Genomic DNA, 14,794 nt, shown 5'->3' with positions numbered 1-14,794 from the left:
TTACGGGTTACGGGTGTGAATGTATGTGTAAAAAGGACGCATACAAGAGAAATAGTCCCTTTTCCCTTGTTCTGGCTCATGGCCTGCTTGTGAGAGCCTCATGGCTCATGGCTCTTTCTCTTTTGCCATCCAGAGACCAGCCGATGAGACTAGTCTAGAGGATTGTGATAAGTATTTTTTAAATTCTGCTGTTTAGTGTTTGACGTTAGCATATTCCTATTTTCTTGGGAAATAAATGAAACCAATTGTTTTATTAAGCGGTGTGTTTCCTTTCATAGATAACCTTATATCATTGTGCTTATCAGAGTCTTAGACAAGTTAATACATACGGTATCCAGTAACTGTTGCATGGCATCTCACAGGATGGGTTTACCTGATGGTGAAAACATTGGATCATCTGTTAGTAAAATGTTTTGAAATGGCCATTTGTAGCCTCCATCAAAAGCCTGACAGGATCAATAAGTATTTTAAAATATATCTAAATCCAAAATGTTTTCTTTTCATTTTGGAAAGAGTAGAGGTGGGTTAAAACATTTTTTTGTTAATTTTTAGCCATCTGTGTCTAATTAAGGAGATGTTTCTTCACTTCCTGTCTTGTAGACTCAACTGGAACTGAAAGGGTATCTTTCCAATGTGAGGTAATCCTCTCCCCCCCCCCCCCCCCCGGCAAGGAAATACAGGTGCCCCAATTGAAAGATTTGCCCTCTGTTCCTATTCTGGTGGCAACTTTAAATTTTGAATTTCCCCATTACTTTCATTCCCATTGACATTAGTGATCATAAGATTTAGAGAGAGGTAACCTCCGAACAGGGACACAGGCAGCAATAAAACTCTGACAAAGGTTCTGACCCCTCTCTACTTCAAAATCTAAAAAAGGGTATTGCCTTTAGTTTAAAGCTTATATTCATTTTAATTAATGGGTTAACAGCAACCTTAAAGATACAGATATACTATATTACCAAAAGTATTGGGACGCCTGCTTTTACACGCTCATGAAATTTAATGCCATCCCAGTCTTAGTCTAATGCCCCGTACACACAATCGGTTTTCCCGGCGGTAAAAAGTCCGCCGGGAAAACCGAGGGGAAAGCCGCGAACCTGCTCGGCAGCTTTTTCCTTCCACACACGGCTGGTTTTCCTGGCGGAAAAACTGCCATGAGAGCTTTGGCCGGGAATCCCGGCTGTGTGTATGCTCCACCGCAGTGTTTCCCATAGGAAAACTGATGGGAAAAAGACCGCCGTTCTGCCATGGAACATACACACGGCCAGTTTTCCCGACGGGAAAATTGGTCATGTGTACGAGGCATTAGGGTTTAATATTGAGTTGGCCCACCCAGATATAACAGCTTTAACTCTTCAGGGAAGGCTGTCCACAAGGTTTAGGAGTGTGTCCATGGCCTCCACAAACCTGGTCACCAACTACAAGAAACGTCTTACTCATTTACATAATCTACGCCGACCGCAATGGAAGCGCCACCTAGCGGCCATCCGAAAAATTGCAATCTAAGATAGGACAGCGCAAGCCGTCCTATCTTAGATATATTTAAGCGTATCTCTGTTTGAGCATACGCTTAAACATAAGTTGGCGTAGATTCTGAGTTAGGTCGACTTTTCTAGTGATAAGTCGGCCTAACTCTACCTGAATCTACCTAATTGTCACTAATCATACTACACTTAATAAATGAGCACCACGTCTCAAACAAAGTTGTTGTAGCAGTAGGTGTGACTTCCAGCATTTTGCAAAAACAGTCTTTTTGGATAAAGCCTTATGCCGCGTACACACCATCACTTTATGTGATGGAAAAAAATGAAATTTTCTGTGAAGTAAAAAACTACGTTTTTGAAACTTCAATTTTCAAAAACGACGTTGCCTACACACCATCGTTTTTTCACAATGCTCTAGCAAAGCGAGGTTACGTTCACCACTCTTTTCCATTGAAGCTCGCTTCATAACTAGCTTCTGGGCATGCGCGGGTGTAAAACGTAGTTTTAAACGTCGTTTTTTGCTACACACGGTCAATTTTTGTGAAACAAAAAACGACGTTTTGAAAAACGACACAAAAAATTGAAGCATGCTTAAATGTTTTTTTTTTCGTTTTTCACAAGACATAAAACAACGTTTTCCCCCACACACGGTCATTTAAATTGACGTTTTTAAAAATGTCTTTTTTTTTTCATCACATAAAGTGATGGTGTGTACGCGGCATTAAAGTGGATCTTTCATTATCATTACACATTTGCATGAATACATTCCTAACATGTTACAGTATATGGTACAGTATAACTCCTAACAAAGGCCAGTGTGTCATGCCTACAATCAAGCATCTATAACAGCAAGGGGCAGATCAGAGACATTGAATTAAATTGAATTGTGCCCTTAATTTGTTTAAACACGCCCCGCAGACGTGTATTTTATTGTTAAAACCATCCCCCAAAAAACGCACTGCTCAATATCAGATGAGGCTCCGCCCCTTTTCCCACCCCTTGTGGCGTGTACTATAGCGCGGCGTGTCAAGATCACATAAGTCGGGAGCGAGCGCGTCTACAGCTGACGATCAGCTGTTGAAGCTCAGAGATTTTCATGGCCTCCTACTGCGCATGCGCCGCGCCTGCACAGTCGAGGCCGGAACCATATCTATAGGGGAACCAGCTCGACAAGACACCGTCACTGGGGAGCTACAGTTTATTGAGGGAACCATGAATGCCAACATGTACTATAATATACAGAAGAAGAACATGATCCCCTCCTTTCGGAGACTGGGCCGCAGGGCAGTATTCCAACATGATAACGATCCTAGACCTCCAAGGCGACCACTGCCTTGCTAAAGAAGCTGAGGGTAAAGGTGACGGACTGGCCAAGCATGTCTTCAGACCTAAACCCTGATGAGCATCTGTGGGACATCCTCAAACGGAAGGTGGAGGAGCGCAAGGTCTCTAACATCCACCAGCTCCGTGATGTCATCATGGAGGAGTGGAAGAGAACTCCAGTGGCAACCTGTGAAGCTCTGGTGAACTCCATGCCCAAGAGGGTTAAGGCAGTGCTGGAAAATAATGGCGGCCACACAAAATATTGACACTTTGGGGCCAATTTGGACATTTTCACTTAGGGGTGTACTCACATTTGTTGCCAGCGGTTTAGACATTAATGGCTGTGTGTTGAGTTATTTTGAGGGGACAGCAAATGTACACTGTTATACAAGCTGTACACTCACTACTTTACATTGTAGCAAAATATAATTTCTTCAGTGTTGTCACATGAAAAGATATAATAAAATATTTACAAAAATGTGTGGGGTGTACTGACTTTTGTGAGATGCTGTATATATGTATGTATATATATATATATATATATATATATATATATATATATATATATATATATATATATATATATATATATATATATATATGTATATATATATATATATATATATATATATATATATATATATATATACACACACACACACACATACACATATATATATATATATATATATATATATTTGTGAAAGTCCCATTTTCTTTTTTTTGAGGATTATTTCAGCAAAAGCCTGTTTTTCTATTTTATCTATGAATGTTCTATTTTTTTTCATTGTGTTATTTTTAGCTAGAGCTCTGTCTGTTTTAAGGTCTTTGAGTTCCTTGCTTTTAACAGTTTGCATAATGGGAAACAATATGGCCTTATATGATCAGCTTTAGAAATGGCATTTCTGGCCTTATTATCTATACTTTCCAGTGATCTCCCACTAACTCCTCAATTACCTTATCACCACCCAGTGCACAGTAACCGAACTGTAGACAAGGGTTCAGATCATAGAACGTTATTAACACATACAAACTGTTAATTTTTAACTTTCCACCAGGTCTCTAATATAATTACAGCCTCTTACCCGCTTCATAAAACTTGTTATGCATTTCTTGGCCACAAATGAACTGTGGCAAGATAAATTAAGTCTGTACATAAAGTCAATAAACAGTATTTAAAACATGGTATAATATAACAGGATATAAAAAGTCTACACACTCTTGTTAAAATGTCAGGTTTCTGTGATGTAAAAAAAATGAGACAAAAATAAATAATTTCAGAACTTGTTACACTTTTAATGTGACCTATAAACTGTACAACTCAGTTGAAAAAACAAACTGAAATCTTTTAGGGGTGGAAGTAAAAATAGAAAAATAAAATAATGGGGTTGCATAAGTCTGCACACTCTTAAAACTGGGGATGACTTCTATCTGTGTTCAGAACTAAGCAATCACATTCAAACTCATGTTAAATAAGAGTCAGTCCACATTTGCCATAATTTGAAGTGCCTCTGATTAAATAAAGTTCAGCTGTTCTAGTAGGTCTTTCCTGACATTTTTTTAGTCACATCCTACAGCAAAAGCCATGGTCCGCAGAGAGCCTCCAAAGCATCAGAGGGATCTCATTGTTAAAAGGTACTAGTCAGGAGAAAGGTACAAAAGAATTTCCAAGGCACCATGGAACACAGTGAAGACCGTCATAATCAAGTGGAGAAAATATGGCATTACAAGTGACATTACAAAGAACTGGAAGTCCCTCCAAAGTGAAGGAAAATACGAGAAGAAAACTGGTCAGGGGGGCTGCCAAGAGGCCTAAAGCAACATTAAAGGAGCTGCAGAAATATTTGGCAAGTACAGGCTGTGTGTTACTTGTGACAAAAATCTCCCATATTCTTCATGTCTGGGCTATGGGGTAGAGTGGCAAGACGGAAGCCTTTTCTTACAAAGAAAAACATCCAAGTCTGGCTAAATCATCTGAAGTCTCCCAAAAGCATGTGGGAAAATGTATTAGGTCTGATGAAACCAAGGTTGAACTTTTTGCCCATTATTCCAAAAGATATATTTGGCGCAAAAACCACACTGCACATCACCAAAAGAACACCATACCCACCATGAAGCATGGTGGTGGCAGGATCATGCTTTGGGGCTGTTTTCTTTCAGCTGGAACAGGGGCCTTAGTCAAGGTAGAGGGAATTATGAACAGTTCCAAATACCAGTCAATATTGGCACAAAACTTAAAGGCTTTTGTTAGAAAGCTGAACATGAAGAGGAACTTCACACTTCAGCATTAGAACAACCCAAAGCATAAATCCAAATCTACAAAGGAATGGCTTCATTAGAAAAAGATTCAAGTTTTGGAATGGCCCAGCCAGAGCCCAGACCTGAATCCCATTGGAAATCTGTGGGGTGATCTGAAGAGAGCTGTGCACAGGAGATGCCCTCACAATCTGAAAGATTTGGAGTATTTTTGCAAAGAAGAGTGGGCAAATATTGCCAAGTCAAGATGTGCTATGCTGATAGACTCATACCCAAAGAGTGCTGTAATAAAATCAAAAGGTGCTTCAAAGTATTTATTAGTTAAAGGAACACTAAAGGCAAACTTTTTTTTTTTTTGTTAAATAACAAACATGTTATACTTACCTCCACTGTGCAGCTCGTTTTGCACAGAGTGGCCCCTAACCCTGTCTTCTGGGGTCCCTCGGCGGCTGTCTCGGCTCCTCCTCGCAAAAGCTTTCCACCTTCATGCGAGCGAGCTCTCATGGTGGAAAGCTTTTGCGAGCGCACTCCCGTGATACAGCGGCGGGCATAGCCGCCGACTATATCACTCGGCCCCGCCCCCTGGCACGCCGCGTCATCCGCTGTGATTGACAGCAGCGCCAGCCAATGGCTGCGCTGCTATAAATCCGTCCAGCCTAGCCAATCAACGGCCAGGCTGGGAACCGAAGAGGATCACGTGGACACGCGCGGGACTTTCGAGGGGTCAGGTAAGTAAAACGAGGGTTCGAGGGGGGGGCGGTACCGTCGGATGTTTTTTCACTTTAATGCATAGGATGCATTAAGGTGAAAAAACATTTACCTTAACAACCCCTTTAAGGGCGTGCAACCATATTTTAGTTTTACGGTTTATAGGTCACATTAAAGTGGTTGTAAACCTCACACACCACTTTTACCTAAAGTTAAGCCTATAATAAGAATTACGGGCCAGATCCACAAAAACCTGACGTAACTTAAAAAATCCAATTTAAGTTACACTGCCTTAAAGTTTCTACCTAAGTGCCTGATCCACAAAGCACTTATCTAGAAATTTCAGGCTGTGTAACTAAAATTCCACCGGCGCAAGGCGTTCCTATTCAAATGGGGCGAGTCCCATTTAAATGAGGCGCGCTCCCGCGCCGGCCGTACTGCGCATGCGCGAAGTTACGTTACGCCGAGTTTTGAGGATCGCGACGGCTTAAAGTTGCGTCGGGGGGAAAAAAAAATGACAGCGGCATGCATTCCTGAGGGAGAACTCCATGCCAATTTTCAAAGAAAAAACCGGCATGGGTTCCCCCCCCCAGGAGCATACCAGGCCCTTAGGTCTGTTATGGGTTGTAAGGAGACCCCCCCACGCCGAAAAATTGACGTAGGGGGTCCCCCTACAATCCATACCAGACCCGTATCCAAAGCACGCTACCCAGCCGGCCAGGAAGGGAGTGGGGACGAGCGAGCGCCCCCCCCCCCCTCCTGAGCCGTGCCAGGCCGCGTGCCCTCAACAGGGGGGCGCACTGCGGGCCCCCCACCCCAGAGCACCCTGTCCCCATGTTGATGAGGACAGGACCTCTTCCCGACAACCCTTGCCATTGGTTGTCGGGGTCTGCGGGCGGAGGCTTATCGGAATCTGGGAGTCCCCTTTAATAAGGGGGCCCCCAGATACCGGCCCCCCACCCTAAGTGAATGGATATGGGGTACATCGTACCCCTATCCATTCACCTGGAGGCAAAAAGTAAAAGTTAATAAACACACAACACAAGGCTTTTTAAAATATTTTATTATTCTGCTCCGGACGCCCCCCCTGTCTTCGTTATTAGCTCAATTACCAGGGGGGGCTTCTTCTTCCGCTCTCCGGGGGTCTTCTCCGCTCTCCGGGGGGGGTTTCTTCTTCCGCTCTCCGGGGGGGGGCTTCTCCGGACTCCGGGGGGCTTCTTCCATCTTCTCCCCTCTTCCGCTCTTGACTCGGCGAACCCCGGTTCTTCTGCAGCTCTCCGGTGCCTTCTTCTTCAGCGCTGGCTGCCTGCTATGTTTGTGTGTTAGCTCGATTTCAAACAGGCAGCCAGCGCGGTCTTCTGTGGCGTCAGGGTCTTCTCTTCCTTTCTTCCGATGTTGCCTCGTCGCCTGTTGTCGCTGTAATGATGGAAGCGCGCCTTGCATCCCATTTATATAGGCATCACCGTCCCATCATGCTCCGGCAGGTACCCACGTGGTGGGTGCCTACCCACGTGCACCCACCACGTGGGTACCTGCCGGAGCATGATGGGACGGTGATGCCTATATAAATGGGATGCAAGGCGCGCTTCCATCATTACAGCGACAACAGGCGACAAGGCAACATCAGAAGAAAGGAAGAGAAGACCCTGACGTCACAGAAGACCGTGCCGGCTGCCTGTTACTAATTGAGCTAACACACAAAGATAGCAGGCAGCCAGCGCTGAAGAAGAAGGCACCGGAGAGCTGCAGAAGAACCGGGGTTCGCCGAGTCAACAGCGGAAGAGGGGAGAAGATGGAAGAAGACCGCGCTGGCTGCCTGTTTGAAATCGAGCTAACACACAAACATAGCAGGCAGCCAGCGCTGAAGAAGAAGGCACCGGAGAGCTGCAGAAGAACCGGGGTTCGCCGAGTCAAGAGCGGAAGAGGGGAGAAGATGGAAGAAGCCCCCCGGAGTCCGGAGAAGCCCCCCCCCCGGAGAGCGGAAGAAGAAACCCCCCCCGGAGAGCGGAGAAGACCCCCGGAGAGCGGAAGAAGAAGCCCCCCCTGGTAATTGAGCTAATAACGAAGACAGGGGGGGCATCCGGAGCAGAATAATAAAATATTTTAAAAAGCCTTGTGTTGTGTGTTTATTAACTTTTACTTTTTGCCTCCAGGTGAATGGATAGGGGTACGATGTACCCCATATCCATTCACTTAGGGTGGGGGGCCGGTATCTGGGGGCCCCCTTATTAAAGGGGACTCCCAGATTCCGATAAGCCTCCGCCCGCAGACCCCGACAACCAATGGCAAGGGTTGTCGGGAAGAGGTCCTGTCCTCATCAACATGGGGACAGGGTGCTCTGGGGTGGGGGGGCCCGCAGTGCGCCCCCCTGCCCCAGAGCACCCAACCCCCCCATGTTGAGGGCACGCGGCCTGGCACGGCTCAGGAGGGGGGGGGCGCTCGCTCGTCCCCACTCCCTTCCTGGCCAGCCGGGTAGCGTGCTTTGGATACGGGTCTGGTATGGATTGTAGGGGGACCCCCTACGTCGATTTTTCGGCGTAGGGGGGGTCCCCTTACAACCCATACCAGACCTAAGGGCCTGGTATGCTCCTGGGGGGGAACCCATGCCGGTTTTGTTTTTACAAATTGACGTGGAGTTCTCCCTCGGGAAAGCATACCAAATGCCGTCGCTGGAATGGGCCTTTACAAGGTGTGACTAACTTTACACTTTGTAGAACGAGCCCTAATTTTACACTTGCAAAATAACACTTACGGCGCAAAAAGGAAGCTAGAAAGCTTTGTGGATCGCCTTAAGTGCTAATTTGCATACTAGCAACGGCATTTCGACTCGAAATGCCCCCAGCGGCGGATGCGGTACTGCATCCTAAGATTCGGCAGTGTAATTCAATTACACATGCCGGATCTTCTGTCTAACTTTGGAAAAAGCCTTTTGAGGATCGTTTCCAAAGTTACACACAGACTGAACAGCACTTAAGTCGGAGTATCTCTTTTGAGGATCTGGCCCTACGTGTAGGTACTGTGAATATCTCCTGAACTTGCACCGTTTAGGAGATATTCACTGTATCAGCATGTAAAGAATGAAGAAACGGCTCGCTCGTGCCATTTCTTCAGCTGCTGTGCAATTATCATCAGCTCCTGCGCACGTGAACGGGCGTGACATCATCGTGGCTTTAGCCAATCACAGTGCTATACCTGGAAATAACTCAGAGAGACATGTTGCCGGCCACAGCGGTGTCGGGGCCGCTGCAAGGGGTTCGATCTAAGGTAATTATTTCATAATGAGCTAGTATGCTGTGCATGCTAGATCATTATGCCTTTGTATTGCAGTTTTTTTTGGGGGGGGGGGGTTTGTGGGTTTACAACAAGAATTTACAAGAATTGACAACTTTGAAACAAAAACAATATATTTTACTTTCTGCTATAAAACATATCCAATAAAAAAATGAAAAAAAATTTGAATTTCTTCATAAATTTAGGGCAATATTTGTTCTGCTACATATTTGTGGTAGAAAAAAAAATCCCAATAAGCGTATATTGATTGGTTTGTGCAAAAGTTATAGGGCCTAATCCTCAAAAACCCGGCGCAACTTAACTTTTGACATTTAAGTTACACCGCCGGAAAATTTCTACCTAAGTGCCCGATCCACAAAGCACTTACCTAGATATTTTCGGCTGTGTAACTTAAATCCGGCCGGCGCAAGGCGAGTCCCATTTAAATTAGGCGCGCTCCCGCGCCGGCCGTACTGCGCATGCTCACGACGTCATTTTCCCAACGTGCTTTGCGCGGTTTTACGTTGCGCCGGGTTTTGAGAATCGCGACGGGCGTAAAAAAAAAATACGAGTTGCGGCGGAAAAAAAAAAAATTGGAAAAAAAAAAGAAGACGGCGACGCGGGATAGAAGGGTCTACTTTTACAAGGCCTAAACAGTTTAGGCCTTGGAAAAGCAGCCCTAATATTGCGACGGCAAACTAATACTTACGGAGAAAAAACGAAGCGTAAAAGCTTTGTGGATCTCCATAAGTGCTAATTTGCATACCCGAAGCGGCATTTCAACGAGAAATGCCCCCAGCGGCGGCTGCGGTACTGCATCCTAAGATCCGACAGTGTAATTCAATTACACATGTCGGATCTTCTGCCTATCTATGTGAAACTGATTCTGTGGATCAGTTCCATAGATAGAAACAGGGATACGACGGCGTATCAGTAGATACGCCGGCGTATCCCTTTTGTGGATTACCCCCCATAGTGTCTACAGACTATGGGATTTATTTTTATTTTACTAGTGATGGTGGCGATCAGTGACTTATAGCAGGACTGTGATATTGCAGTGGACATTCTGACACTGACACTTTTTGGGGAGCAGTGACACTAACACAGTGATCAGTGTTAAGAAAAATATGCCCTGTCACTGTACTAATAAACACTGGCTGGGAAGGGGTTAACATCCGGGGAAATCAAAGGGTTAACTGTATGCCTAGCATGTGTTTTAACTGTGGGAGGTGCTTTTGCTAAGGAAAGACATAGATTTGTGTCCCTGCTTTGCAGAGACACAGGACCCATGCCTTCCCTTCTGTCAGACCGCCGTTCTGCCTCTGTGCTCGTTCATCGGCAGATGCTGGCGGACATCGAGTCCACTGTATCACTGCGGGGCTCCCACTGTGTGTAAATACAGTGGGAGTGAGCTGCAGGCGGTGCACATGCGAGCCCCTTACCTGGAAGAGTTGGATCACCTATATTTGCAGGTGCCACCCTATAGCAGACTATAGGTCTGCCCTATAGCAGTAAAACTGCTATAGGGCAGGCCTAGAGTAGGTAAAGTAATTGTAAAGTCTCGTTTTTTTTTTGTTTTGTTTCTATATATATATATATATATATATATATATATAAAATATATAAAATGGAGTTGGGACTTTGTATGAGGCACGTGACTTGGACCGCCACGGGCCTCCATCCCTGCAAGGGTTAAAAAATGGAAGATTGGGACTTTAAATGAGATGCGATTATAGCAATATGCGATTAAGTATAAATATGGAAAATAAAAAATTAAAATTAAAAAAAATGTATAAATACCAAACATGTTATACTTACCTCCTCTGTTGCAGAGGATTTGCACAAAGCAGCCCAGATTCTCCTCTTTTCGGGTCCCTCTTCTGTGCAGGGCCATACCACAGCTCCATGTCTGAATGGACACACAGAGCTGCAGCTCAGGTTGGGTGCCCCCCTAGCAAGCTGCTTGCTGTGGGGGCACTCAACAGGAGGGAGGAGCCAGGAGCACAGAAGAGAGACCCGAGAAGAGGAGGATCTGGGCTGCTCTGTGCAAATCCACTGCAACAGAGCAGGTAAGTATAACATGTTTATTTTTTTTATAGAACAAAAAAATTAGACTTTACAATCACTTTAACATAAAAAAACTTCAGTCTTTACAACCACTTTGTTTAAAACTCCCTCAACTGTGTGGTCTGGTATTTTGGTAGTTTTATATTTGTATGTTTTGTACATTTAGAATTTTGTACTTTTTGTATATTTTGTAACCACCACGTTTTTAATGTGAATGTCCGAAACTTTAATAAAAAGAATTGAAAAAAAAAAAAAATTCAAACTCTAATATGTGTTTTTTAGTTGTTTATTGCTCTCAGCAAATGGATGAAAATGTACTTTTTTCTAACTCAATAATGTTTACAATGGAATTGCGAAAATACATTTCAAAATCGACACATATGGAAAAGTTGCAGCTGTTTCAGGCTGATAAGTAACTGCAGTTTATTGGCTTGTGTAAAGCTCTCTTCTGGAGTACAAGGCTAAAGGTTAGAGGTTTACATAGTATGAGGCCTGCCAGATATATTACAGTTACAAGGCTCCAATAGATTACAGTTTATGAATGTTTGCTCAGATGTGGGGAAATGGACACATGGCCACATGCAAGATGGTAAACCTTCATATACTGTACCTGTATCTATGTGATTGTGAAAACAGGAGTGAATTAAATTATAACTACCGTAAATAAACTTCTTTTTTTTTTGGACAGCATGGAGATGGTTTAGCACAACTATTAGGTTTTTATTGCTGTCTGTGCATCCATTAAGGAGATTCACCTTCTCTATGTTTTACTTTTTACTGTTACAATGGGAAAGTAAAAGAAAATCCCAATTTGGGTTGTCCCAAAAATAGAGGGGAAGTCTTCAAATGGGATTCATTTTATTTGTAGGGATTTTTTCTCACTTCCTGTTTTGGCTATGGGACAGGAAGTGAAGGCAAATCTCCCCAATAGGACACAGATGACAAAAAAAACTATAATCCTCCCTTGCTCTATACCAGGGGCCTCCAAACTGCAGCCCATGGGATGGATGTGGCCCTTTTCTTGCCTTTCTCCGGCCCCTAGAGCAATATTCCTTCCACTGACACCAAAGTTGGAGCACTATTTCTTTCACTGATTCCAACAAATGATGACACACATTTCCCAGGAGCATTAGAGGGAGATGATGTCAGAATCCTAGGTGATTCCAAAGGCAGATTTCGTGGGACCGCATAGCAACAGGCATTTCCAGATGAGTAAAAAAAAAATGTTTTTTCTTTTTTCGGTCTAATGAGCACAATAATGAAAAAAAAAATTTGGGATGGAAACTCCACGTTAAACTGATTGTGCATCATTTCTAAGGAATATGTAGTACAAATACAATATGTTTCTGAAAGATAAGATTATTTCCTCATCATAGTACAGCTCCCCATAAATCTGAATATGTAACTTCACTATCATTTTAAAGCCGAACGTCAAATAAAACCTTTTATTGCTTTCATTCTGCATAAAGTGTTAAAACTTATGTCAGGCTTTTATTGCAGTTTGTGTCCCAACATAATAAATTTCTCTTCACTTCCTGTCCTGATAAATCCTCGTCACACCCTGACAAAAGGTGTCACCAGGACAAGAAGTATGAGAGAGCTGGTGTAGTATTTTATAGTTTCTTTATAAATAATCCCAATCGCATATCAAGAGGTCCAGAGATATAGGCAGATTTTATTTTCACATCTTGACTCCTACTGATTTCCACTGCATGAGCCTTCCAATTGGTGCTTTCCTTGAGATAGGCATCATTATTGACCATAGGAGAGTCTCAGGAGGTGGAATGAAGCTTTCCCATACTAAGGGGGGCATTTAATTCACCTTTGATTTGTTTGAGCTGTCCTCAGGCCTTTCCGATTGTTTCCGAGGCTCTCTGGCACCCCCATCTCTGGCCACATGCGGTATTGCATGCCATTGAAGTCAATGCGTAACAAATTATTTTTATTTCCATTGACTTCAATGGGGAAACTCGCTTTGATATGCGAGTACTTTGGATTACGAGCATTCTCCTGGAACAGATTATGCTCGTAATCCAAGGTTCCACTGTATATATACTGCTCAAAACAATTTGAGGAACACTTCAATGGGGAAAAATATAATGCTGGATATCCATACTGATATGGAATGGGTAATGTGTTAGGAATGAAAGGATGCCACATCGTTTGATGGAAATAATAAATATCAACCTGCAGAGGGCTGAATTCAAAGACACCCCAAAAATCTAAGTGAAAAAATGATATTTTGATGCAGCAAATGGTACTCAGTAGTTTGTATGGCTCCACGTGCTTGTTTGCATGCCTGGCAATGTTGGGGCATGCTCCTAATGAGATGACATATAGTGTCCTGGGGTATTTCCTCCCAGATCTGGACCAGAGCATCACTGAGCTCCTGAACAGACTGAGGTGCAACCTGGTGGCATCGGATGGACCACATGAGGCCGGGCATTGTTGTGCACCAGGAGGAACCCAGGACCCACTGCACCAGCATAGGGTCTGACAATGGGTCCAAGGATTTCATCTCGATACCTAATGGCAGTCAGGGTGCCATTGTGTAGAGGTCTGTGCGTTCCTCCATGGATATGTCTCCCCAGACCATCACTGACCCACCAACAATGTTCTCCACGGCTTCTCCAGACCCTTTCACGTCTGTCACATATGCTCAGGGTGAACCTGCTCTCATCTGTGAAAAGCACAGGGCGCCAGTGGCGGACCTGACAATTCTGGTGTTCAATGGCAAATGCCAATTAAGCTCTGCAGTGTCGGGCAGTAAGCACAGGGCCCTCAGGCCACCCTCATGAAGTCTGTTTCTGATTGTTTGGTCAGAGACATTCACACCAGTGGCCTGCTGGAGGTCATTTTGTAGGGCTCTGGCAGTGCTCATCCTGTTCCTCCTTGCACAAAGGAGCAGATACCGGTCCTGCTGGTGGGTTAAGGACTTTCTATGGCTCTGTCCAGCTCTCCTACAGTAACTTCCTGTCTCCTGCCCTTGATACTGTGCTGAGAGACACAGCAAACCTTCTGGCAATGACACGTATTGATATGCCGTCCTGGAGAAGTTGGACTGCCTGTGCAACCTCTATAGCAGGGATATGCAATTAGCGGACCTCCAGCTGTTGCAGAACTACATGTCCCATGAGGCATAGCAAGACTCTGACAGCCACAAGTATGACACCCAGAGGCAGAGGCACGATGGGACTTGTAGTTTTGCAACAGCTGGAGGTCCGCTAATTGCATATCCCTGCTCTATAGGGTCCAGGAATTGCCTTATGCTACCGGTAGTGACACTGACCCTAGCCAAATGCAAAACTAGTGAAAAACAGTCAGAAAAGATGAGTAGGGGGAAATAAATTTCAGTGACCTCCACCTGAAAAAACATTCCTGTTTTGGAGGTCGTCTTATTGTTGCCCATCTAGTGCACCTGTTGTTCATTTCATTAACACCAAAGCAGCTGAAACTGATTAACAACCCCCTCTGCTACTTAACTAACCAGATAAATATCCCAGGAGTTTAATTGACTCGATGCTATACTTTGTATCAAAAAGCATTCCTTGGGCATTCCTTGGCCAGTGTATATATATATATATATATATATATATATATATATATATATAGCGAGAGAGAGATATGGTACCCTACCAGCCTGCTACATTCTTAACCACTTAATACCCGCACGCCGTCATATGACG

At 44.1% G+C, this 14,794-nt stretch overlaps 1 protein-coding gene across 2 annotated transcripts in view; it reads right to left on the bottom strand.

Moving 5' to 3' along the window:
* Positions 1–14,794, bottom strand: part of ACVR1C (activin A receptor type 1C) — a 98,287-nt gene that overhangs the window by 69,222 nt on the left and 14,271 nt on the right. Inside the window, exon 2 of one of the 2 annotated variants that reach the window (XM_040357929.1) lies at positions 330–373. The exons of the other annotated variant lie outside the window; for it this stretch is intronic. The gene's annotated coding sequence lies outside the window, so the exon portion shown is untranslated. The remainder of the gene's footprint in view (positions 1–329; positions 374–14,794) is intronic. 2 annotated transcript variants of the gene reach the window in all.

The sequence above is a fragment of the Rana temporaria genome, chromosome 6 (assembly GCF_905171775.1).
Source record: "Rana temporaria chromosome 6, aRanTem1.1, whole genome shotgun sequence".
Taxonomy (NCBI): Eukaryota; Metazoa; Chordata; class Amphibia; order Anura; family Ranidae; genus Rana; species Rana temporaria.
Note: the sequence above shows the minus strand (reverse complement) of the source record. Positions and strands in the feature narration are given on the sequence as shown.